We start from the raw sequence: 25,203 nt of genomic DNA on the forward strand, positions 1-25,203 counted from the left end.
ACATGGGAAGTTACATCTGAATATGAGGAAAAACTTCTTTACTTTGAGGGTGATAGAGCACTGGAACAGGCTGCCCAGGAAGGTTGTGGAGTCTCCTTCCCTGGAGCTATTAAAAACGTGCCTGGATGCGACCCTGTGCAACCTGCTCTAGGTGAACCTGCTTTATCAGGGGGTTGGACTACATGATCTCCAGAGGTCCCTTCCAACCCTAACCATTCTGTGATTCTGTAGTGTCCACATAGAGAGAGCAACTAATATACAATGTGTATATCTGTAAATCAGTTTGCTCACAGGTTGAGAAAGAAGATGTAGAGAAAGATACTATTTCTACTCTCTGTTTTAAGTAGCTGAGGCATTCATACACCAAAGACAGTGAATGGGACTTGTCCTGGTTTGGCCTAAACCAGGCCGATTTTCTTTTCAGTGATTTTTACTTTCAGCTAAGTCTCCTCTAAGTAACTGCACTTTCTGAAACTAACTACATGTTTTGCAGACAGTGTCTGCTTCCAGGACTGATAACGCTCGAAGTTTGTAGTTATCGCTGAGGCACCGGTAGGGATGTTGTGCAGTAAGGCTCTTGCTGTACTTAGTCTTAGAGAAACCAAGGTCACTGCTGAATTCCTCACTGCTTATGAGTGAAGAGCTGAAGGGGGGTCGCAGCTGCAGGGGGGAGCAGACAGGGCAGGTGACCCAAAATTGACCAACGAGGGTATTCCATCCCATACACGTCATTCTCGGTATAAAGCGGGGGGATCACGAGGGTCTCGCTCTTGCTCTCTTGCTCTTTCTGCTATGGCCGGTGTCCAAGGAGGACTCCGACTGTTTTCCTGCTGCCCCCGATCCTGATCTGTGCATCCCTGAATCCAGCTCTCGACCGTCGCTAGGCCCAGCCTGGGCCTTCCCGAAGCCTGCCCTGCAGTGCCGGTGGTGACGTTGCCGACATCGGGGGAGCTCGATCTTGGTTTTGTATATATATTTGTATATATTTGATTATTCCAATATTATTATTATACTCTTTTTCATTATTATAGGTTTATTAAAACTGTTTTAACTTTCCAACCCGTAAGTCTCTCTCCCTTTTCCCTTTCCCTTTCCCTTCGGGTGGGGGGGGAGGGTTAACAGAGAGCGTCTGCTGCAGGTTTAATAGCCAGCCCAGCTTTAAACAGTGACAGATTTATTGGCGCCCAACGTGGGGCACGAGAGAAGCTCCAACAGGTTGCTCTGATAAGTCAAATCCCGGCTCCGGCGGGAGGAGACCCAGAGAGTATCAGATTTCTTCCTTTGAGATTTACGAGGGGTTGGAAATTAAAACAGATAGCGAAGATGCTGATGTCATTTTTGAATGCTGTGTTATCTCGTCTTTTTATAGAGTTTCTTTCACAGTTGAGTATTGCAATGATGCCTTACCTGCCGTGGGCACTGTGTTATTGCTTGCTTCTTCTTAATGTTTACATGCGGTTTAGCAGTGGGCACTGGTCGAAATGTATCCTTTGGTATGGGTTTTAATACTGATTTATGCCGTGATAAACTGGGCAGTTAGTATTCCGATCTCTTATCTCTATGACACAATGATGGGCAGCTTTAATCGTGAATCAGTAGCAGCGACTTCATCTGCAGACTCCGGGCATCCTTTAGCTGATTGTGTTAATGATTACACTTCCAATTTTACTTCGGGAAATAGTACCTTCTCCTTTTCTGCCAAGCTGATTCCTCTAGATTTTGTGAAATTAGGATGGTGCTGTCTAGGTGGCATGTTTTTATTTTCGGTTGTCCTGAATGTGTTTCTGATGTGGGATAAGATTAAATATCGGTGCAGGGACAGTTGTAGGTGTTGTGCAGCCACCTCAGATCCTACAGCGTGTGCTGCCACTACAGCCACTAAATCCACTGAAACCTTGGCAGCCTGCACCACAACTGCTACACCCCCCAAGATGGCCACTGCAGCTACTCAGACTCTAATGAGTCTCAGCACTCCCACGACAGCCACTGCATCTACTCAGACCCCAGCATCTAACGAATCTGTACCAATTGCTCCTGTAACCAGGAAGAAATACAGAAAGAAATCAGCTCGTGAAGAGGAGGATGATGACTCAGAGCCTTCCAAGGCAGAGCCATCATATGGCCCAGGTGAGGGCCCTTCTCAGGCAGAGTCAGGGCCTGACACAGATGGGGGTTCCCTTGATCGTCATTTTAAAGCAGACCCATCACAGAAGAAAGGTCCTTCTAAAGCAGAACTATCACAGGAGGAGGACTCGGATGTAGAGATAACCTACCACTCCTTATCCCTGAAGGACCTGAGAAATATAAGGAAAGACTTCAGCCGTTATGACGGTGAGCCAATTATTACCTGGCTGCTCCGATGCTGGGATAATGGGGCAGATAGCATGCAATTAGACGGTAGAGAAGCCAGACAGTTGGGATCCCTGTCCAGAGATGGTGGTATTGATAAGGCGCTTGCAAGAAAGTCAAACACTATCAGTCTCTGGAGGCGACTCTTGTCAGCTGTAAAGAGCAGGTATCCCTATAAAGATGATGTTATGAGTCACCTAAGCAAATGGACCACTATAGAAAAAGGTATTAACTACCTTAGACAACTAGCTGTGCAAGAGATCATTTATAGACACCCACGGGAAATTGTAGATCCTGTAGATCCTGATGAAGTGGAATGCAACCGATCCATGTTCCGGAAGGTTGTGAAGAATGCTCCACCGACATATACCCACACATTGTCAATATTAGTCTGGGGAGAAGATGCTATGGCACGATCTACTGTGGGCGAAATGGCTAACTGTATGCGACAGTATGAAGATAGTATTTCTTCCCCACTGCAGACCCGCATCTCAGCTGTGGAAAAACTGACTAAGGAAAACAAGGACTCATTTAAACAACTGTCAGACAAACTGTCCAGGATCGAGAATAAACTTGACTCTCTACCTACACAGGCCCGCGTTGCAGCCGTTAGGAGAAAACGCCCTCCTACAGGACCAGCTCAAAGGAAACGGAACACATCACGAGGTATCCTGTGGTTTGCCCTGCGTGGTTATGGGGAAGACATGAACAGATGGCATGGACAACCTACCAGTACCCTACAGGCACGAGTACGTGAGTTGCAAGCTAACAGAAATACCAGAGAGAATTTTTCTAGGAGGATGGCTGCTCCAGTTACCAGTGAGCAGGACCCCAGTCAGGGTAGATGGGCCTCAAATTCCTTTTTCCCAAGTGTGAATAGGAGAAATGAAGGTCCAGTCCCTGTGAGCAGCACGAATCCATTTCTTAATTAGGGGGGCCCTGCCTCCAGCCAGGTGGAGGAAAGGGACAACCGAGTTTATTGGACTGTGTGGATTTGATGGCCTGGCACATCAAAACCACAAAGGTATCGAGCCTTGGTAGACACTGGTGCACAGTGCACCCTAATGCCATCGGATCATAAAGGGGCAGAACCTATCAGTATTTCAGGAGTAACAGGAAGATCTCAAGTGTTATCTGTATTGGAGGCCGAAGTGAGCCTAACTAAAAATGAATGGAAAAAGCACCCAGTTGTGACTGGCCCAGGTGCTCCGTGCATCCTTGGCATAGACTACCTCAAAAGAGGGTATTTTAAGGACCCAAAAGGGTATAGATGGGCCTTTGGTATAGCAGCTGTAGAGACTGAGGACATTAGACAGCTGTCTACCTTGCCTGGCCTCTCAGAGGATCCTTCTGTTGTGGGGTTGCTGAAGGTTGAAGAACAACAGGTGCCAATTGCTACTGCCACGGTGCACCGACAACAATATCGCACCAATCGAGACTCCCTGATCCCCATTCATAAACTGATTAGACAATTAGAAAATCAAGGAGTGATTAGTAAGACTCGCTCACCCTTTAATAGTCCTATATGGCCAGTGCGAAAGTCTGATGGAGAATGGAGATTAACTGTGGACTATCGTGGCCTAAATGAAGTTACACCACTGCTGAGTGCTGCTGTGCCAGACATGCTAGAACTTCAATACGAACTGGAGTCAAAGGCAGCCAAGTGGTACGCCACTATAGACATTGCTAATGCATTTTTCTCTATTCCCTTGGCACCAAAGTGCAGGCCACAGTTTGCTTTTACCTGGAGAGGCATCCAGTATACCTGGAATCGACTGCCCCAGGGGTGGAAACACAGTCCTACTATTTGCCACGGACTGATCCAGACTGCACTAGAAAAGGGTGGAACTCCAGAACATTTGCAATACATTGATGACATCATTGTGTGGGGTGATACAGCAGCAGAAGTTTTTGAGAAAGGGGAGAAAATAATCCAAATTCTTCTGAAAGCTGGTTTTGCCATAAAAAGAGGCAAGGTCAAGGGACCTGCCCGGGAGATCCAGTTTTTAGGGATTAAATGGCAAGATGGGCGTCGCCAGATCCCGATAGAGATGATCAACAAAATAACAGCTACGTCCGCACCAACTAACAAAAAGGAAACACAAGCCTTCTTAGGTGTTGTGGGTTTCTGGAGAATGCATATTCCAGATTACAGCCAGATTGTACGCCCTCTTTATCAAGTGACCAGAAAGAAGAATGATTTTCAGTGGGGCCCTGAACAACGACAGGCTTTTGAACAGATTAAACAAGAGATTGTGCATGCAGTAGCCCTTGGACCAGTCCGTATGGGACAAGATGTTAAAAATGTGCTCTACACCTCAGCTGGGGACAATGGTCCTACCTGGAGCCTCTGGCAGAAAGTACCAGGGGAGACTCGAGGTCGACCCCTAGGATTTTGGAGTCGAGGATACAAGGGTTCCAAGGCCAATTACACCCCAACTGAAAAAGAGATACTGGCAGCATATGAAGGAGTTAGAGCTGCTTCAGAAGTAATTGGTACTGAAGCACAACTTCTCCTGGCACCTCGATTACCAGTACTAGGCTGGATGTTCAAGGGTAAGGTTCCTACTACTCATCATGCAACTGATGCTACATGGAGTAAATGGATTGCATTAATTACACAGAGGGCTCGAATAGGAAACCCTAATCGCCCAGGAATCTTAGAAGTGATCATGGACTGGCCAGAAGGCAAAGACTTCGGAATGCCACCAGAAAAGGAGGTGACACGTGCTGAAGAAGCCCCACCATATAATGAACTACCAGAGGATGAGAAGCAGTATGCCCTGTTCACCGATGGATCCTGCCGTCTTGTAGGAAAGCATCGGAAGTGGAAAGCTGTTGTATGGAGTCCTATACGACGAGTCACAGAAGCCACAGAAGGACAAGGTGAATCAAGTCAATTTGCAGAGGTAAAAGCCATCCAGCTGGCTCTAGACATTGCTGAACGAGAAAAGTGGCCAAGGCTGTATCTTTATACTGACTCATGGATGGTGGCAAATGCCTTGTGGGGGTGGTTAAAGCAGTGGAAGCGAAGCAACTGGCAGCGTAAAGGTAAACCTATTTGGGCTGCTGAACTGTGGCAAGATATTGCTACTCGGCTAGAGAAACTAGTCGTGAAGGTACGTCACGTAGATGCTCACGTACCTAAAAGTCGGGCAACTGAGGAACAGCGAAACAACCAACAAGCAGATCAGGCTGCTAAAGTGTTCCAAATAGATTTGGACTGGGAACATAAAGGTGAACTATTTTTAGCTCGGTGGGCTCATGACACTTCAGGTCATCAAGGAAGAGATGCAAATTACAGATGGGCTCGTGACCGAGGGGTGGACTTAACTATGGACTCTATTGCACAGGTTATCCATGATTGTGAAACATGCGCCGCAATTAAGCAAGCCAAACGGTTAAAACCTTTGTGGTATGGGGGGCGGTGGTTGAAATATAAATATGGGGAGGCCTGGCAAATTGACTACATCACACTCCCTCAAACCCGCCAGGGTAAACGTTATGTGCTTACCATGGTGGAGGCGACCACCGGATGGCTGGAAACATACTCTGTGCCCCATGCCACTGCCCGGAACACTATTCTGGGCCTTGAAAAGCAAATCTTGTGGCGACACAGCACACCAGAGAGAATTGAGTCGGACAATGGGACTCATTTCAAAAACAGTCTCATAGATAACTGGGCCAAAGAGCATGGCATCGAGTGGGTATATCACATCCCCTATCATGCACCAGCATCTGGGAAAATTGAACGGTATAATGGGCTGTTGAAAACTACCCTGAAAGCAATGGGGGGTGGAACCTTTAAAAACTGGGATAAGCATTTGGCACAAGCTACCTGGCTAGTTAACACCAGAGGATCTATCAACCGAGCTGGCCCTGCTCAGTCAGACCTTTTACATACAGTAGAAGGGGATAAAGTCCCTGTGGTGCATGAAAGGAATCTGTTGGGAAAAACTGTCTGGGTTCTTCCTGCTACAGGCAAAGGTAAACCCATTCATGGGATTGCTTTTGCTCAAGGACCTGGATGTACTTGGTGGGTGATGCTGCAGGATGGTGAAGTCCGATGTGTCCCTGAAGGTGATCTGATCTTGGGTGAGAATACTTAATTCTGAACTGCATGATGTTAATTGCTGCATAATACTAACAGTGTTCATAAGTGTCTTTCAGGTTGAAGCAGTGGTGATGGGAATGGAGCTAGCTGCAAGTGGCGTCCAGTAACCTCCTCGAGACTGACATCTTTAACCTGCAACCCGTGGGCACAAACTGTGACAAAGCTCATACCATGTCTCCTGCCCTGAGAGACTCCTAGCCAGATGGAAACCCACAATCCTGAACTAAATGAACTTGATGAACTTTTTTTTTTTTTGTATAGAGATGAATCATAAACTAATGTTATCTGTATATATTTTAAAATGAAAAGTTAGTGGTGATCTGAGTATGACGTGAATGGTATGGAATAAGGGGTGGAATGTCCTGGTTTGGCCTAAACCAGGCCGATTTTCTTTTCAGTGATTTTTACTTTCAGCTAAGTCTCCTCTAAGTAACTGCACTTTCTGAAACTAACTGCATGTTTTGCAGACAGTGTCTGCTTCCAGGACTGATAACGCTCGAAGTTTGTAGTTATCGCTGAGGCACCGGTAGGGATGTTGTGCAGTAAGGCTCTTGCTGTACTTAGTCTTAGAGAAACCAAGGTCACTGCTGAATTCCTCACTGCTTATGAGTGAAGAGCTGAAGGGGGGTCGCAGCTGCAGGGGGGAGCAGACAGGGCAGGTGACCCAAAATTGACCAACGAGGGTATTCCATCCCATACACGTCATTCTCGGTATAAAGCGGGGGGATCACGAGGGTCTCGCTCTTGCTCTCTTGCTCTTTCTGCTATGGCCGGTGTCCAAGGAGGACTCCGACTGTTTTCCTGCTGCCCCCGATCCTGATCTGTGCATCCCTGAATCCAGCTCTCGACCGTCGCTAGGCCCAGCCTGGGCCTTCCCGAAGCCTGCCCTGCAGTGCCGGTGGTGACGTTGCCGACATCGGGGGAGCTCGATCTTGGTTTTGTATATATATTTGTATATATTTGATTATTCCAATATTATTATTATACTCTTTTTCATTATTATAGGTTTATTAAAACTGTTTTAACTTTCCAACCCGTAAGTCTCTCTCCCTTTTCCCTTTCCCTTTCCCTTCGGGTGGGGGGGGAGGGTTAACAGAGAGCGTCTGCTGCAGGTTTAATAGCCAGCCCAGCTTTAAACCGTGACAGGACTGTATTAAGAAATTACTCGATTTGCCAAGCTTACCACAGGTATTCAACATTCATGAGGTTGGCTTAAAACTGTGCTTTAAAAATGAGCTTTCTTATTTCTTCTGGGGCCTCAGCCTTTAGGATTCACATTTTTGAAATTCTGTAGGCAACAAGGAAGGCTATAAACTTTCATTAACAGCAAGATAAAGGCATGCTGCACCTCTTTAAAAATGAAATGCTTTCAGGCATTTTATAGCATCATTTGTAAGATCAAATCTCTAGCAAGTTGCTAAATAGACATGGAGGCGTACATGGGGTAAAACAGACAGAATGAATCTTACCATATGCATTCATCTCTTTCCAGCCCCTTCCCCAAACCCTCTGAAGATAACATTATCAAGAAATAAGCAGGACCAATCAGAAAAGGGAGGCTATACCCCCATCAGGCATTTTTTTAACATTACTGAATTTCACAATATTCAAGTGGACAGTGTCCTTTTTAAAAATCAACCCCTTTATTACAATCAACTGACTGTAGCAGAAGCTCATACTCATCATCTCTCAAAAAGACACCAGGCTTCCCTTAATTAGCTTGAACATAAAGGGCAACATTGCTTTTGTGTACACTCTTCCCTCCTGCCTAGTTTGCAAATGTTTAACTAAATATAAATAGCATTAACTTTTTCTGTATGATTCATTTAGCAGTTTAAAAAGTTCACTTGAATATACAGTACTCATCTAAGTAGCCCATGGTGTGGAGTAATTATATCAGCTGTTACAGTGAAAATGGAATGCAAAGTGATTAATGTTGTACAAAGAAAACATTATTCCTCAATACTGAACAGCTCCACCTTCAAAGTCTCTGTAAATCAGTCCTTATAATCTGGCACTGCCTTCTGTCCTTCCCATCCCCCCAAAACCAAGAAAATAACAATTAAAAGATAAAATAATCCAGCACCTGAATTGGGAATCCAGTCAAGACAAAGAAGCAGGCTGTTCAATGGGAGCTCACCTTTCGGCACATGTGCAGCCAAGGTCAACTTTAGAGGAAGAAAGAAGCTGTGATGTCCAAGGGAAGGAGACGGGCTGGAAGACAGGGGGGCAAGTTGTGCTAAGGAGAGTGGGTGAAGGTCAGAAGATCACTACTGGCAAGTATTGCCTGCTGCAGCCCCTCCCAGCTACCACCCCTTCCCACTTGCCCTACAGGCAGAAACTTCCAGCTGAACCCCACACCCACATCCTACCTGCCAATCTCCCTCTCTAGGTATGCACCTCATCCATTCATCGTCTCTGGTAATTCAAATATTCCCATCCACAGTGCCAAAAAATCAGTAATGTGCAAAATGTCCACTATCCGTCCCACCAAGCGCTCTTACAGCAAAAGAGAAAGAACACCCTCAGCACAATTTGGAAACTGTGTCCACGTTTGATTTTCCAGGAAAGAGCCCTCTGACAGAAAAGGGAATAAACAAGAAAATGTGTACAGGGATCATCCAGAAGTTTAAGGGCAAAACTGTACTGAGTGAGAGCAACAGCCCTGTGTACCCAAAAGTCAACAACTAGATTCCAAGTATTTTGGAATATGAACTCAGTATTTCTTTGGTTAACAAAGTTTACAAACCTGAGCTGATGCCAGAGACAAAGAGAACGTTTTCATTTTGCAATAAACCTCAGGGAGAACAAAAGCTCTTAGAAAGGCTTACCCTCTAGCTGAAGAAAACTAGCCTGCCAGTTCAGGAGTTTTATTTGCAAAGTTTTATAAGTAGCAGCTAAAGCCAAAGGGGAAACTACTATACTGTCAGAAACTTAGTTTGGCCACCACAGTTATCACCTTAATCCATGAAAAAAAGCAGCACTGGGATCCTTACTGACCACAAACCAAACAGGACTTTGAGCATTTGCTCTGATATAGGACAGTGCCAGCAGCGGGGCACCAATGTCACACTAACGCAGCCATGGGACCTGTCCAGATCCACAGCAAAACACGTTATGCCCACCCCTAACATGGAAACAAAGATGGATTTTGTGTATTTCACTAAAGCATTTTTCAGTCTGAAGCTTCTTCTAACACACATTTATTTTGTGCAATGTTTAAACAAAACAAAAAACAAAACAAAAAAAGAGTAACACCTGCTAAATCACAGGGGTATAAGTGATTATATCAAGGGAATTCCCATGATTCATGACAGTTTTCTCATTGCTTTATTATAAGATTAAATGTCAGAGTGTCATATTCTACCACTAGCCAGCAGTTAGGGGGGAGAAGCCCTATAATGGAAGAGGAGTTTGGAGTAAACCACAAACTGAATGTGAGCCAACAACACAATGCCATTGTCTTAAAGGCACCAGGAATTCTGTAATGCATTAACGGGAGCAGCACACGCAGGACAGGAGATTAGTTGCCCCACTCCCGAATGCTACTGAACACCACATTCCCTTTTGGGCTGCTTCTCCTTTCCAAGGTTGTTGACAAACCAAAGAATGTGCAGAAGAGAGCAATAAAGATATGAAGTTCAGAAAACCTAACCAACTGAGAAAGGTTTAAAGAGTGGCATTTGGCTTAGAGAAGTGTCCTGGTTTGGCCTAAACCAGGCCAATTTTCCTTTCAGTGATTTTTACTTTCAGCTAAGTCTCTTCTAAGTAACTGCACTTTCTGAAAGTAACTGCATGTTTTGCAGACAGTGTCTGCTTCTAGGACTGATAACACTCAAAGTTTATAGTTATCACTGAGGCACCGGTAGGGATGTTATGTAGAAAGGCTCTTGCTGTACTTATTCTTAGAGAAACCAAGGTCACTGCTAAATTCCTCACTGCTTATGAGTGAAGAGCCGAAGGGGGGTCGCACCTGCAGGGAGGAGCGGACAGGGCAGGTGACCCAAAATTGACCAACGAAGGTATTCCATCCCATACACGTCATTCTCAGTATAAAGCGGGGGGATCACGAGGGTCTCGGCCCCTTCTTCCTTCTGCTGTTTTGGGAGGGCTCTGCCTGCTTGGGCTGCTTCTGCTGCTTCGGGCTGCTTCTGCGGCTTGAGCCTTTGGCCAGTGTCCAGGGAAGACTCTGTCCGTTTTCCTGCTGCCCCCGATCCCGATCCGTGCATCCCTGAACCCAGCTCTCGACCATCGCTGGGCCCAGCCTGGGCCTTCCCAGAGCCTGCCCTGCAGTGCCGGTGGTGACGTGGCCGACATCGGGGGAGCTCGATCTTGGTTTTGTATATATTTGTATATATTTGATTATTCCAATATTATTATTATACTCTTTTTCATTATTATAGTTTATTAAAACTGTTTTAACTTTCCAACCTGTAAGTCTCTCCCTTTTCCCTTTCCCTTCGGGTGGGGGGGGAGGGTTAACAGAGCGTCTGCCGCAGGTTTAATAGCCGGCCCAGCTTTAAACAGTGACAAGAAGACACGTGAGACATATGGGGGAGCAGGAGGGAGGGAGAAGGGAGGAAGGGAAGCACAAAGCCTCGCAGCCTGGAGGGGCTGTTGCAGAGAAAGCAGAGTTTGGTGGTTCTCCATGGCTGCCATGGTAACACAGCACCAACTGTGGTGAAGAGGGGTTTTTTTTAATAACTTTCCAACTAGGTAATTAAGAAAACCAAATCGACCCTGCAGTGCTGCAGAACCTCCGCAGAACTTGTGAAGCTCACTCAGTAGTACTCCGGGGCTCTGCTGTCCCATCCACATGAGGGGTGACAGCTTTCCTATCCACACTGCAAACTCTTCAAGGACAGGGAGGTTTGTCCATTCAGTGCCTACCATGGTATCATCAGCAGTAGCATTATGTCTATCGTAATCCTTATCCGAGATTATTATCTTGCACAATCAATACCTGGCATTAGTAAATATTAAGTTAGTAAAATGGTATCTGTTTAAAGGCATTTTAACATCTTCATGAACATCATAAAAACATTGGCTTCTCTATAAAAGAAAACTGATAGCAGTTAGCCTAACAGCAAAAACCAGTTCAATAACAGATCCTTTTGGTGTGATGAAAAAAATTCAGCTGGTTCCATTCATACTGATATATAATTTTAATGGAGGACTGAAATTTTTATTTCTAGCCAATCCATAACATTTTATGCAATACAAAATAAAATGTATTTTCATTTATTTGAATACACTTGAAAATATTTGAACTTATTATTTGAATTTATTTTAAATTACTTTTGTTTAGCTGTTTTCAACTCATTAAAATCATGCTTCAGACTGAAGATCTGATTTTTTTCTTTTTTTAAATGTGTTTAGCCAGTCCAGCATTTAAAAGTAGCTGGGACTATATAACTCATAAGAGATGAAACTATTAGTCTAATTCAACCCAAAATTATAAACTGGCTTGGTTTCTTGAAAACTTTGTTTTTCCAGAAAAATTACTACTTTATTTCATCCAGTGTCAGAAGCAAGCTTATAATGAACAGCTTACATACTTCATTGCACAGAAGAGACTAATTATCTTAACTCTAAATTAAATATTCAAGGATTCCTTCACTGTCATATCTCATCAAGCTATATTCAAAATTCCCTTAAAACCTGAGATTTCAGAAAAATATTTTCCTACAGTCAATACTTACCTGGCAGAGGAGACACCATGATCAGGCAGGTGGTTTTCCCAGGGCGAGGCTCATCCCCTGCACTCCAAGTGTGCTGACCCCTGTGATTTCCCCAAATGCGGGAAACTCGACTGCATAATTCGTGGTGCTTGTGAAATGTGGCTATACAGGCTCAAATTTTCCAGAGCACATTTTTCCAGCTTTGGTTGGAAGACCCATTATAAGATCAACTGCTAAAGTGGGAAACATTGAAATCAAGGATCGCATGGTTGGTGATGAAGCAAGTGAATTACGCTCAGTGCTGGAAGTGAATTATCCAATGGAGAATGGCATAGCTCAGAACTGGGATGATATGAAGCACCTCTGGGATTACATGTTTGGATCAGAAAAACTTAATATTGACACAAAAAATTGTAAAATATTACTCACAGAACCTCCCATGAATTCAACTACAAATAGGGAGATCGTGGAGGTTATGATTGAAACACTAGTTTTCTGGGGTGTATGTAGCCATTCAGGCTGTTCTTACTTTGTATGCTCAAGGTTTGTTGATTGGTGGTGTATACCCCCACTGATGAACACGACTGGCAAACTGGTAACAAGGGACAAGGAGAAGGCTGAGGTACTCAACAACTTTTTTGCCTCAGTCTTCACTGGCAATCTCTCTTCCCACACCTCTCAAGTGGATGGACCGCAAGGCAGGGACTGGGGGAGCAAAGTCTCTCCCACTGTAAGAGAAGATCAGGTTTGAGACCACCTGAGGAACCTGAACATACATAAGTCTATGGGACCTGACAAGATGCATCCCAGAGTCCTGAGGGAATTGGCTGATGCAGTTGCCAAGCCACTCTCCATGATATTTGAAAAGTCATGGCAGTAAGGTGAAGTCCCTGCTGACTGGAAAAGGGGAAACATTGCACCCATTTTTAAAAAGGGCAGAAAGGAGGACCCTGGGAACTACCAACCTGTCAGCCCCACCTCTGTGCCTGGGAAGATCATGGAACAGATCCTCCTAGAAGCTATGCTAAGGCACATGGAGGACAGGGAGGTGATTCGAGAAAGCCAGCATGGCTTCACCAAGAGCAAGTCTTGCCTGACCAACCTAATGGCCTTCTATGATGGAGTGACTACATCAGTGGACAAGGGAAGAGCTACAGATGTCATCTATCTGGACTTCTGTAAGGCCTTTGACACGGTCCCCCACAACATCCTTCTCTCTAAATTGGCGAGATATGGATTTGATGGGTGGACTGTTTGGTGGATGAGGAACTGATTGGATGGTTGCATCCAGAGCGTAGTGGTCAACAGCTCAAGAGAGGCGGTAGATGCCCCATCCCTGGAAACATTCAAGGTCAGGCTGGACGGGGCTCTGAGCAACCTGATCTAGTTGAAGATGTCCCTTCTCATTGCAGGGGGATTGGACTAGATGACCTTTAAAAGTCCCTTCAAACCCAAACTATTCTATGATTCTATGATTTTAGCAAGACATAAAGAAGCAATTAATACCAGTGAGTGTCAGTTTTCAGCAGGCATATGGGAAAAAAAAAAAAAAAACTTATTAAAAGCACAAGTAATCAGCACGCAGCACAGCCACATGCGACTGTATTTGTTTTATTTGGCACTGTAAATTATCCTGCCATTCCTGAATGCAGCCTGACAGTTCTCCAGAGCACGTATCTTCATTTTTGTTTAGCATAGTTGACTGAATTGCAAACTATGGCTATAGCACTGTATTAGTAATAAATTATTGTCACCTGAGGCAAGAGTCTTTGCTCCTGTTTATCATAGCAGACAGTGCATATTGGGGAAATTCTGCACATACCATCGAAGAGCAGGCACTAAACTGAGGTGGCTGAATTAAGGTCTGAGATTTATCATAGTGTATTGGGTTTGCATGGCAGGTTTTGGTAGCAAGGGGGCTACAGGGGTGGCTTCTGTGAGAAGATGCCAGAAGCTTCCCCCATGTTCAATACAGCCAATGCCAGATGGCTCCAAGACGGACCCGCTGCTGGCCAAGGCTGAGCCAATCAGTGATGGTGGTAGTGCCTCTGTGATAACATATTTAAGAAGGGGAAAAAAAACACGCACTGCAGCTGGAGAGAGAAGCGAGAATATGTGAGAGAAACAACTCTGCAGACACCAAGGTCAGTGAAGAAGGAGGGGGAGGAGGTGCTCCAGGCACCAGAGCAGAGATTCCCCTGCAGCCCACAGTGAAGACTGTGGTGAGGCAGGCTGTGCCCCTGCAGCCCATGGAGGACCACAGTGGAGCAGATATCCACCTGCAGACCGTGGAGGACCCCACACCAGAGCAGGTGGATGCCTGAAGGAGACTATGATCCCACAGGAAGCCCACACTGGAGCAGGCTCCTAGCAGGACCCATGGAGAAAGAGGAGCCCACGCTGGAGCAGGTTTGTTGGCAGGACTTGCGACCCAGTGGGGGACCCACACTGGAGCAGTCTGTTCCTGAAGGACTGCACCCCATGGAAGGGACCCACACTGGAGCAGTTCGTGAAGAACTGCAGCCCATGGGAAGGACTCACATTGGAGAAGTTCGTGAAGGACTGTCTCCTGTGGGAGGGACCCCATGCTGGAGCAGGGGAAGAGTGTGAGGAGTCCTCCCCCTGAGGAGGAAGGAGCAGCAGAGACAATGTGTGATGAACTGATCGCAATCCCCATTCCCCGTACCCCTGCGCCACTTGGGGGAAGAAGGTAGAGAATTCGTGAGTAAAGTTAAGCTCGGGAAGAAGGGAGGGGTGTGGGGACAGTGTTAAGATTTAGTTTTTATTTCTCCTTATCCTACTCTGATTTGTTTAGTCATAAATTAAACTAATTTCCCCAAGTTGAGTCTGGTTTTGCCCATGTCCTGGGTTCAGCTGGGATAGAGTTAATTTTCACAAGAAACTGGGAGGGGACGCAGACAGGATATAGCTGACCCGAACTAGCCAAGGGGATATTTGATACCATATGATGTCATGCTCAGTATATAAACTGGTGGAGTTTGCTGGAGGAAGGTGGGATTGTGGCTCGGGAACAGGCTGGGCATCAGGTTCTGGGTGGTGAGCAATTGCATTGTGCATCACTCGCTTTGTATATTCTTTTATTAATATTATTGTTATTTCTTCTCTCCTGTTAAACTGTCCTTATCTCAACCCACGAGTTTTACCTTTTTCTTCCCATTCTCCCCCCCCCTTCCCCAGTGGGATGGGGAGCGAGCAGCTGCATGGTGCTTAGTTGCCAGCTGGGCCTAAACCACAACAGCCCATGACAGTAATTGCTGAGTGATCTCTCCCTGTCCTTATCTCCACCCACGAGCCTTTCGTTATATTTTCTCTCCCCTGTTCAGCTGAGGAGGGGAGTGATAGAGCAGCTTTGGTGGGCACCTAGCATCCAGCCCAGGTCAAACCACTACACGTAGTCAGTAGAGTCTTTAGAGAAGGCAAATAATTCAGGTATTTAATGCAGATACTTAATATTACATCATGTGAGTACTATTCAGCAGCTTCAAAATAGAAGAATAACAAACTTACAATATCACCCAGACAGACCAGCCACCATTAGGTCACATTTTCCATCTGCTGCTACAGCTAAATCCTGCCCATCCCTGCTTGACTAAGGTTTGTCTTTGATTGCAATGCCCTGGCTGTAGAGCTCTCAAATTCCTTGTCCCTGGATGCATGAGCCTTTGGGTCACACAATGAACTTGGGCCACCTTGCAGGTGACTGAGAGCAGATCCCAATGCCCCCCTTTGCCTGGTGCATGGGGCTCCAGATGCTCCAAGGCTGCCTCTAGCCCTAGCCCTGCAATAAGGCTGGCAGCATCTGGTACGTGGGGGCTATTGAAAAGCAGCCTTTGTGCCTGACCAAAACCAATCTGGCTGTGGGCTGCTGCCAAAAGGAGCTGACTAGCCCTTCCTGATGACAAGGAAGTCCACTGCCTTGGGCTCCCAACTTCTCCTGCTACCAGGCAGTTGTGGGACAAGTTGTATCAGCTTAATGATTTGCATGAAAGTAGTCTTTGTTGCTGCTGTCTTTTTACTCAGTTATAGATGAGTCCATTGATTCAAATGCAAATTGCTTCACCTAATATTTGCACGATGATTTGTGCTGACACTGACAAAGAGGGGGAACTAGGAACCCATATGAGAGAGAGGACACAACCCCCTTTCTTGGAGTGGGAAGACTCTTGGCTCAGCTTGATCCAAGCATGAAACTGCTCCCAACCAGGGAAGCAGCTCAGGCACTGTACACCACAGCATACATTACAGCCCCCATGGCAGAGAAAAGAGAGTCTCCTGAATGAATGAATCTTGCGTAAAATATATTTGTGTTTAATTTCTGGCCACAGCTTTTGGATGTATTTCACATTTGAATCTATCCTAAGCAGACTGTGTATTGACATATACTCCACAAAGCTATGTCACTCTTAAGCATAGTAACTGAAGATTTAACTTCCAATTCAGGAACTGCAGCTCTTTTGAGAAATAGGCTTCTTATAATTCAGCACATTGTCAGGGTAGTCAAGTTGTCAATTGACAGTCAAGAGAGAATAAAATCCCATGAAGCAAAAGGAATGCCAGCTGAGAAACTCTCTGTTTTTCATTGATGCAGTTTCTATTTACCACCAGCTTCAGGACAGTTATTGTAGCTTGCTGATAGCATATCTCAAGGGTCAGAACTATAAATCTGCTTCTGTGTACATGTGCATTTATGAATTTGTGTGTATAAAATGTGGTATGCAAACACTACATTTTCCTTTGATAAAACATGCCGCAGTATATAGAATACCCGCAGGGAAAAATCACACACTTAAATGCCCTGAAAATAACCAAATATGCTTGATGACTAATTTCCACCTTAATGAGTGTAACAGTCTCATTTGTTCAGGACAAAGTGGTTACTGATAATAAGAGACGAAGCAAGTTACTCCTTCGGAAAGGAACAAGTTAATATGTCCACACATTTATTTCTCACAATAGTTTTCCACCTCACAGAACTCAAATATATTTTTTTAGCCTAGTTATGGAGGCATTTCAGCCATGTGTTTAAAAAAAAAAAAAAATTTTCTTGTCTACAAAACACCCAAGAACATGCCAGAAAGTAATTAGGAATGACAAGTATATAATGACACATGAGCTGCAAGTATTCAGGTTTTAGTCTGGAAAATAAAACACTTAACAACAGATATGGAATGCTTTTGCTCCAGTTCTTTTATGCATAGCTGGCATGACCAATTTGAAAAAAATAAGAGAACATGTGCCAATCTACTTTTCAGGAAGAGTTCAGACAGAGAAATTCAAACAGAAGAAAGATGATCAGACTAACTACACCAGGTGCCTACATTAACTTTGCAGAGGAAGAACCCACATATCAGAGGGCCTGCAGGTAATTCTCTACAAAGAGACTGGTTTGCACTTAGGGCCTGCCAGATTCCCATTTTTGCTAAAGAGAGCGCTTTTAGCCATTTTGAGATTGATGAAGAAGTGCTTGTTTCCTGCAGATAGGTCATCACGTGGCAGAGACCCGAGTTAGAAATTAAGATTATCTAAGAGGGTACCTACTGGCATCATTTGGTTAAGTTTTTCTGGATTTATGAAAATAACTTTTTAATAAATTTGACACCGCAATCTGAATTTTCTGAAGGTATGCTGAATTTTGAGCAAATGCCTAGATTTCTAGTACGGCATGGAAAACTTCAAAATAAGCAGATTTGTTAGTGAGCAACAGGACACACCTATTGACACCTTGACTAGAAACTCTCCCTTAAATCTTACCAGAAGCAGAGTTCCTCAGGCTCAGCTTGCTGATGAACAATGCAGGAAAGTTTTATGATGGAAAACCCAAAAAGTTCTTTTTATCTTGCAATTTGGCAGCAATAGGTTATCCAATACATATCTGTCCCAAACAATGCTGGCACTGTATTTCAATACAGTGCTACTTAGCAAAGTAGCTGTGCAGGATACTATTGTCCTTGTGCCTCACAAGACAGCTTGCTGCTGACTGGGTCATACAATAATCAACAAACCAGACTCCAGAAAGGATGCTAGATTCCTCCCAGCAGCACCTACCATTGAAGCAATTTAATATATTTAGGCAGTATAGTGCTGGATTTTCACTTCTTTATTAACGAACTGCTCAAGGGGGTCTGATCAAGAGTAAGATAACTTTAATGGCCTGACTTCATGCTCCACCATGAATCTTTAATTCATGTAAAACTTTCAGCTCATGCTACTGCCAAAGAATGGCTTGAAGAAAAGGAATAGTCTGGTTTTAGATTCCCTGGAATCTTGGGTTGGATACACTATCCTTGAAACACAAGCAGCACCTTGCCTCTTATTAATTCCAAGACTGCATAAAAACTAAGAGCACAACACATTCAAAACAATACCCAAACACTAACCAGGTATTCCCCTGTTTAAAGAAAAAACAAAAAACCCCAAAAAACCCAACTCCCCCAAAAAAAACCCAAAACAAAACAAAAATAACAGAACGACTATAATGGTTCTGCTATGGGTTGGAAACCAGTGCCATGAGCACAGTGCTCTTAACGTCTTCTGAATGCTCACATCTGGCTGAGGTCTTTTTAAGCTCACTGCAGAGCCTCATATGCAGTCATGGCCAGGGATATGGCCCTGTTCCTAGCCACAAGCTGCATATCTCTTCCAGGAGCTGCTGCTTGAGAAATGCAGACCAAATCTTTTACTCCAATCTATGCTACAATCCCTTTTTCACAGCTACATTAAACTCACAAATAAAAGATGCTGTATGCATTCCCAGAGCTAACAGGCAAGAAACACTTTACTCATAAATATCATTTCTACCTGCTTGCTTGTCATTCAAACTGTAGGGTAGTCCATAGAGTATTAATAAACCCCTAGAACAACTGGACTGAAAACTGACTGAGTAATTTCAGACTAATCCCCCCAGTGGTGGCTGCCGTTCTCTCTCATTCAGCATCAGCATCTGGCAACAATTGATTCTGCTAAGTAATCTTGACAAAACTTGGAGAGATAGTTTTGAATTTCCTTCACAACTTCTCAATGCCTGACTGTATTAATAACTGGAGATGAAACAACACTGTTGTGGGTCTTCTGGATCCCATGATAATTATTTCTAATGGCACACATGGCATATCTTTACAGTTTCAACATTTTCTTAAATTTATTACAATTAAAGGACTGTGTTTCACACAGTGACTTGCTAGTAATAAAGGGAAGAGCAGACAACATTTAACATCCATGGATAGGTCTTTGAGCCAAACAATGGCCAGAAATACTAACACTACATAAAATACATCCAAAGTTTGTAACACTGTCTGCAGAAAGTTCCCTGCCTATAGTCCAGTAAGGTCCCATTCCCGTGTCACTCTTCAGAAAGGAGTTACCAGGATGGTTTTGAAAGCATCATCGTTCACCCCCTCACTACAAGAAAGACATTGAGGTGCTGGAGAGAGTCCAAAGAAGGGCAAAGAAGCTGGTGAAGGGTCTAGAGCACAAGTCTTATGAGGAGCAGCTGAGGGAACTGGGGTTGTTTATTCTGGAGAAAAGGAGGCTCAGGGGAGACCTTATCACTCTCTACAACTACCTGAAAGGAGGCTGTAACAAGGCAGGTGTTGGTCTCTTTTCCCAAGTAACAAGTGGTCAAACAAGAGGAAACGGCCTCAAGTTGAGCCAGGGGAAGTTTAGACTGGATATCAGGAAAAATTTCTTCACTGAAAGGGTTGTCAAGCATTGGAACAGGCTGCCCAGGGAAGTGGTTAAGCCACCATCTCTGAAGGTATTTAAAAGACGAGTAGATGTGGTGCTTAGGGACATGGTTTAGTGGTGGATTTGGCAGTGCTAGGTTAATGGTTGCACTTGATGATCTTAAAGGTCCTTTCCAACCAAAACGATTCTATGATTCATAGCACCTCAATGTCTTTTAGTGAGGGGCCCAAAACTAAACACAGTATTCAAGGTGCAGCCTCACCAGTGCCGAGTACAGGGGGACGATCACTTCCCTAGTCCTGCTGGCCACAATTTTTCTGATACAAGCCAGGATGCTATTGGCCTTCTTGGCCACCTGGGCACACTGCTGGCTCATATTCATAGAATCATAAAACGGTTTGGGTTGGAAGGGACCTTAAAGATCATCTAGTTCCACCCCCCCCTGCCACAGGCAGGGACACCTTTCCACTAGATCAGGTTGCTCAAAGCCCCATCCAACCTGGCCTTGAACACTTCCAGGGAGGGGGCATCCACAACTTCTCTGGGCAACCTGTTCCAGTGTCTCACCACCCTCACAGGAAAGAATTTCTTCCTAATATCTAATCTAAATCTACCCTCTTTCAGCTTAAAACCATTACCACTTGTCCTATCACTACATGTCCTTGTAAAATTCCCTCTCCAGGTGGGGTCTCACAAGAGCAGAGCAGAGAGGGAGAATCACCTCCCTTGACCTGCTGGCCACACTTCTTTTGATGCAGCCTAGGATATGGCTGGCTTTCTGGGCTGCAAGTGCACATTGCTGGCTCATGTTGAGCTTCTCATCAACCACCACCCCCAAGTCCTTCTCCTCAGGGATGCTCTCAATCCATTCTCCATCCACCCTGTATTTGTGCTTGGGATTGCCCCAACCCACATGCAGGACCTTACACTTGGCCTTGTTGAACTTCATGCAGTTCGCACAGCCCCACCTCCCAAGCCTGTCAAGGTCCCTCTTCATGGCATCCCTTCCTTCCAGCATGTCGATCACACCACACAGCTTGGTGTCCTTGGCAAACTTGCAGAGGGCACACTCAATCCCACTGTCCACGTCGCCGACAAAGATGTTAAACAGGACCAGTCCCAATACCAACCCCTGAGGAACGCCACTTGTCACTGGTCTCCACTTGGACATCGAGCCATTGACCGTAGCTCTTTGAGTGCGACCATCCAGCCAATTCCTTACCTACCGAGTGTCCATCCATCAAGTCCATGTCTCTTCAATTTAGAGACAAGGATGTCATGTGGAACAGTGTCAAATGCTCTGCACAAGTCCAGGTAGATGACATCAGTCGCTCTTCCTTTAGCCACCAACACTGTAACCCTGTCATAGAAGGCCACCAAATTTGTCAGGCATGATTTCCCCTTAGTGAAGCCATGTTGGCTGTCACCAATCACCTCCTTATTTTCCATGTGCCTTAGCATAGTTCCCAGGAGGATCTGCTCCATGATCTTGCCAGGCACAGAGGTGAGACTGACTGGCCTGTCGTTCCCCAGGTCTTCCTTTTTTCCCTTCTTGAAAATGAGGGTTATGTTTCCCCTTTTCCAGTCAGTGGGAAATTCACCAGACTGCCACGACTTCTCAAAAATGATGGATAGCATCACAAAGCTACAAGTAATCTCACAAACAGTTCAAGCTTTTGGGGATGAAAACAGTATACCAGGTGTAATGAACGGGTTAACTTTGTTCATAAAATTGTATGTGGGTGTAGGGGGCTTCACTGTAACTTAGCTAAGAGAAACCGCAAACATCCTGATAAGTAAACATCTGCTCACTTGCTTGCTGACTAATGCCATATACAGAAACAACTGCTGACTTATTTGTTTGACTAATGACGAATGTATAGAGATACTCCCACAGCGCGTGTACAGGACCCAGATCACCTAGAGGACACCTGAGGAAGACTTCGGCCTTCATCCCAGCGACCACCGGGAGGCGGATGGCAACCACCACACTGGGCGCCCGCGTGCACGGGTGTGCACTGCCGAGCACATGTGTGCACATTGGATACGTGTGGGATGATTCGTGTAGCAGGGGTGTGTTCTTGGATCCAGGATGAACCTCCTGTTATGTAGGATAGTAGGTTTAGAGTAACATGTGCTAAGCTTGTAATTAGATAAGGAAATATCAGCGGGACCAACAAACGGCAGATGCATAGATAAGAGGGAAGAGACTTACGATAATGAGTTCCTGAAAATAATCACACCCATTCCCAGAACTAATTGTAATAACCCTTACTCATCCTAATGAATATGTATGCTTTATTAATGAATATGTATGCTTTGTCTAATAAATTGATGTTTCCCGTATGATTCGGCGCGAGCCGCAGGCGGAGCTGTGACTCCCTCCGTCGCCCAGCGCTGTTTTGCTCATTTATCGCTTGCTAATAAATTTTCTTGTGAGCAACGGAGATTGGCTCTTCCGTTTTATCCCCACAATCTATAACACCAGGCATCACTCAAAACAATTATAAATTATAAAGTAGGGTCATAACATGGTTCTTGCACAAACATAATTTAATAAGCATTCAGTACAAATTCAAACAACATTTGCAGTCATGCGATAAAGGAAAGCCCACTGCACCAATTCATTCTCAAGATAACACTGACATAAATTCCTATGTGTGTGCGAAAAAGGCTCCCCCGTCATCTCCTTTCATCACCCACAGCACACGGGGTCACAAACCTTTTCACCCCCACGCCCGCACCCTGCTAGCCGTCCATACCGCGGGTCCGCGGCCATGCCAGCGGGACACGTCGGGCGCTCCCGCTCCCGGAGGGGCGACGCTACCGACACCGCCGCTCTGCCCCGCGCCGCGGCAGCGATGGCCGTTCCCCGGGCCACTACCACGCGAAAGCCAGGTGGGCGGGAGGCGAAGCCCGAGAGGAGACAGATCCCGGCTCGCCGGGGCTGGGGGCGAGGAAGCCGCCCCGCACCCGCCTCACGCGGGACGCGGCCGCCGGGGAAGAGACGCAAAGCCGCCGCCCAGTACTCACCGAGTCTCTCAGAAACTTCCCCCAAGTTTCGGCGGCGCTGCAGGCGGCAGCGGCGGGCGCCGCCCACCCCGGCGAGCGCCGGCACCATCGGAGCGCCTCAGCGAGGGGCCGCCGCGGCGGTGCTGTCGGGCATCGCGCTCCCTCCGCCGGGCCGGCCCCAACTGCTGAGACAGTAACGACCGAAAATGGCGAGCGAACCTGCATCCCTCCCCACCACACCCTCTCCCACAGGGCGGGGAGGCCAGGCCGGGGCGGGGGACAGCCGGGGAACGCAGGCTGCCGCCCCTCCCCGCACACGCACTCCACCTCCGCTCCCCCACTGCGGGCAACCCGCTGAGCCCCGCCTTCGAAACACTCACTTCGTTCGCCGCGGCCCCCTCCACTCCTGCCCTGCCCACCGGGGCGCGTGGCGCTCAGCGGCCGCCGCCTCTTCCTCCTCTTCCTCTGATAGCCGCCACGCCCCGCTCGGCAGCTCCCTGGCCGTCAGCCGTGGAGATGAGGGGGACAGTGAGCAGGGCCGATAGCGCGCCGGGTGAACGTGTCTGTCGGGGGGGTGGCAGCCGCCTCGGGGCGGGAAGGCCAGGCGGACGGGGACAGCTCCACGCGTTCCCGGGAGCGCCACTGGCTGCCCGGGAGCCCCAGCTGGTGCGTGTCAATTTCACTGCGCTGCGGGGCTCCACCTAGGGGAAGGCGGCGGCTACTGCAGCGCATCTCCCTGCCGGTGGGTGGGAGCGGGAGGGAGACGTTCCCTCCCGGAGGCCGCGGAGGGGGAGGTCTGCGCGGAAAAGTTACGCCGCTCCCCTGGCAGGTCCACGGAGCGGCTGCGGAGGCATCCTCGCGGCGCCGCTCTTCCGCGGACCGTCCTTGGCGGAGCGGCTCGCTGGTGGGGGGCGAGGGCCCGAGCACCCGGCCCCGGCCTGTGTCGGTAAGGGCAGGGCTGGCGCCCGGGTTTGTTTTCAGGAAGATGGTAAATTCGATTTTAGAGTGAAGTGGGTGTCAACGTGCTGCGTGTGCGGCTGACAGGTAGAAACAAAGTAGTTTTGAACGGCTGAAAGTGCAATGATGTGCCTGGGCACCTTCTTCGACCAGGTGTCTGGCAGAGTGTGGGATTGGACTGGGCTGCTGGCGGCCCTGACCTTGAAGGAATTTAGCAAGAAAACAGGATGTGAGAAAAACAAGATACGGAGTGATATTCCAGCTGCCAACTATGGACTCGTGGCCAGTGTGTGATGGCCAATCAGCGCTTGCGGTCGGGCGCGTGAATAGCGAGTGCAACCAATCATAAAGCTAGCCAGCTAGAGGAGGGATGATATAAAAAATGGAGTAAAATAAACACAGGCGCTCTTTTGCTTTTGCTCTTGCTTTGCTGCCTGCTTGAAATTATCATTCTGTCTCCTGTTTTTATTTGACCGCTGTGACAAATATAACGACAGCAGAGCACACACAGGGCTAAGTAGTGCAAGCATAAACATGAGCTACAGGAAAAGGGAGAACAACTGCTTGGACTTTTCTTATAATAATACAGATTTTTCTTTTGAGAAACACCTTAGGATAGAAAACAGTCAAAATGAGCATAGTGCCATCAGTTTATTTTATTTAGGTATAATTTATGTTGACAAAGTACCTACATGCACAAAGGAGACTTCAGCAGTGACATACTGATCTTTAAGGCCTTTACAGTGGCCTCCCCCATACTGGCTCAGCATCTGGCTTCCTTGTACAACAGAGGTGGGACAAGAGCCACACAAGCCAGCATTGCAAGAGTTTCACAATCATTTGGTAAGCTATTTTGGTAAGCCATGATGCAGAGCCCCTTCTGAAATTAACCCAGAATAGAAGAGAATTGTAGCTCACCTGAGTTCCCTGCTGTGGTTCAATGAACATGAATGCTGGTGCCACCACATGGAAGTTGTTGGGTTACAGTGGCTGGGGACAGTGCAGTTCCTGGCACCTTTCGCTGCTCGAATTGGTGCTGCCCTTCCCTTGTTCTTGCACCAGGAGCTGTGTGACTGGGTGCTGCTTGGCTTCAGGGAGCTGATGTGCCTCAAAGATTGAACTGCAAACAGCAAGTGATCAGCCCTCAGCCAGGCTGTCACTCCAGGCTGGCTCTCTGCCCACTCCCGTGAGTGCCAGACCAACGGGGGCATTGTCATCCACGCATTCCAGGAACCTCCTAGATTGCCCATGCCCAGCTGTGTTGTCCTTCCAACAGATATTGGGGTGGTTCAAGTACCCACTGAGGACCAGGGCTTGTGAATGTGAGGCTACATCTATCTGTCTGTAGAGGGCCTCATCTGCTCGGTCTTCCTGGTCAGGTGGCCT

General features: G+C 46.5%; 1 protein-coding gene and 1 non-coding gene across 2 annotated transcripts in view; one reads left to right on the plus strand and one right to left on the minus strand.

The window, feature by feature from the left end:
* Window positions 1-23,487, minus strand: part of LOC137675761 (growth hormone receptor-like) — a 210,493-nt gene extending 187,006 nt beyond the window's left edge. The window contains exons 1-2 of the mRNA XM_068421976.1: window positions 23,241-23,487; window positions 22,882-23,042 (exon numbers count right to left, since the gene is read on the minus strand). The gene's annotated coding sequence lies outside the window, so the exon portion shown is untranslated. The remainder of the gene's footprint in view (window positions 1-22,881; window positions 23,043-23,240) is intronic.
* LOC137675805 (U1 spliceosomal RNA) lies at window positions 12,158-12,321 on the plus strand. Its single transcript, XR_011050011.1, has one exon. It is a non-coding gene; the product is annotated as a U1 spliceosomal RNA (small nuclear RNA).
* Window positions 23,488-25,203: the final 1,716 nt, after the last annotated feature.

This window comes from Nyctibius grandis, chromosome W, assembly GCF_013368605.1.
Source record: "Nyctibius grandis isolate bNycGra1 chromosome W, bNycGra1.pri, whole genome shotgun sequence".
NCBI lineage: Eukaryota > Metazoa > Chordata > Aves > Nyctibiiformes > Nyctibiidae > Nyctibius > Nyctibius grandis.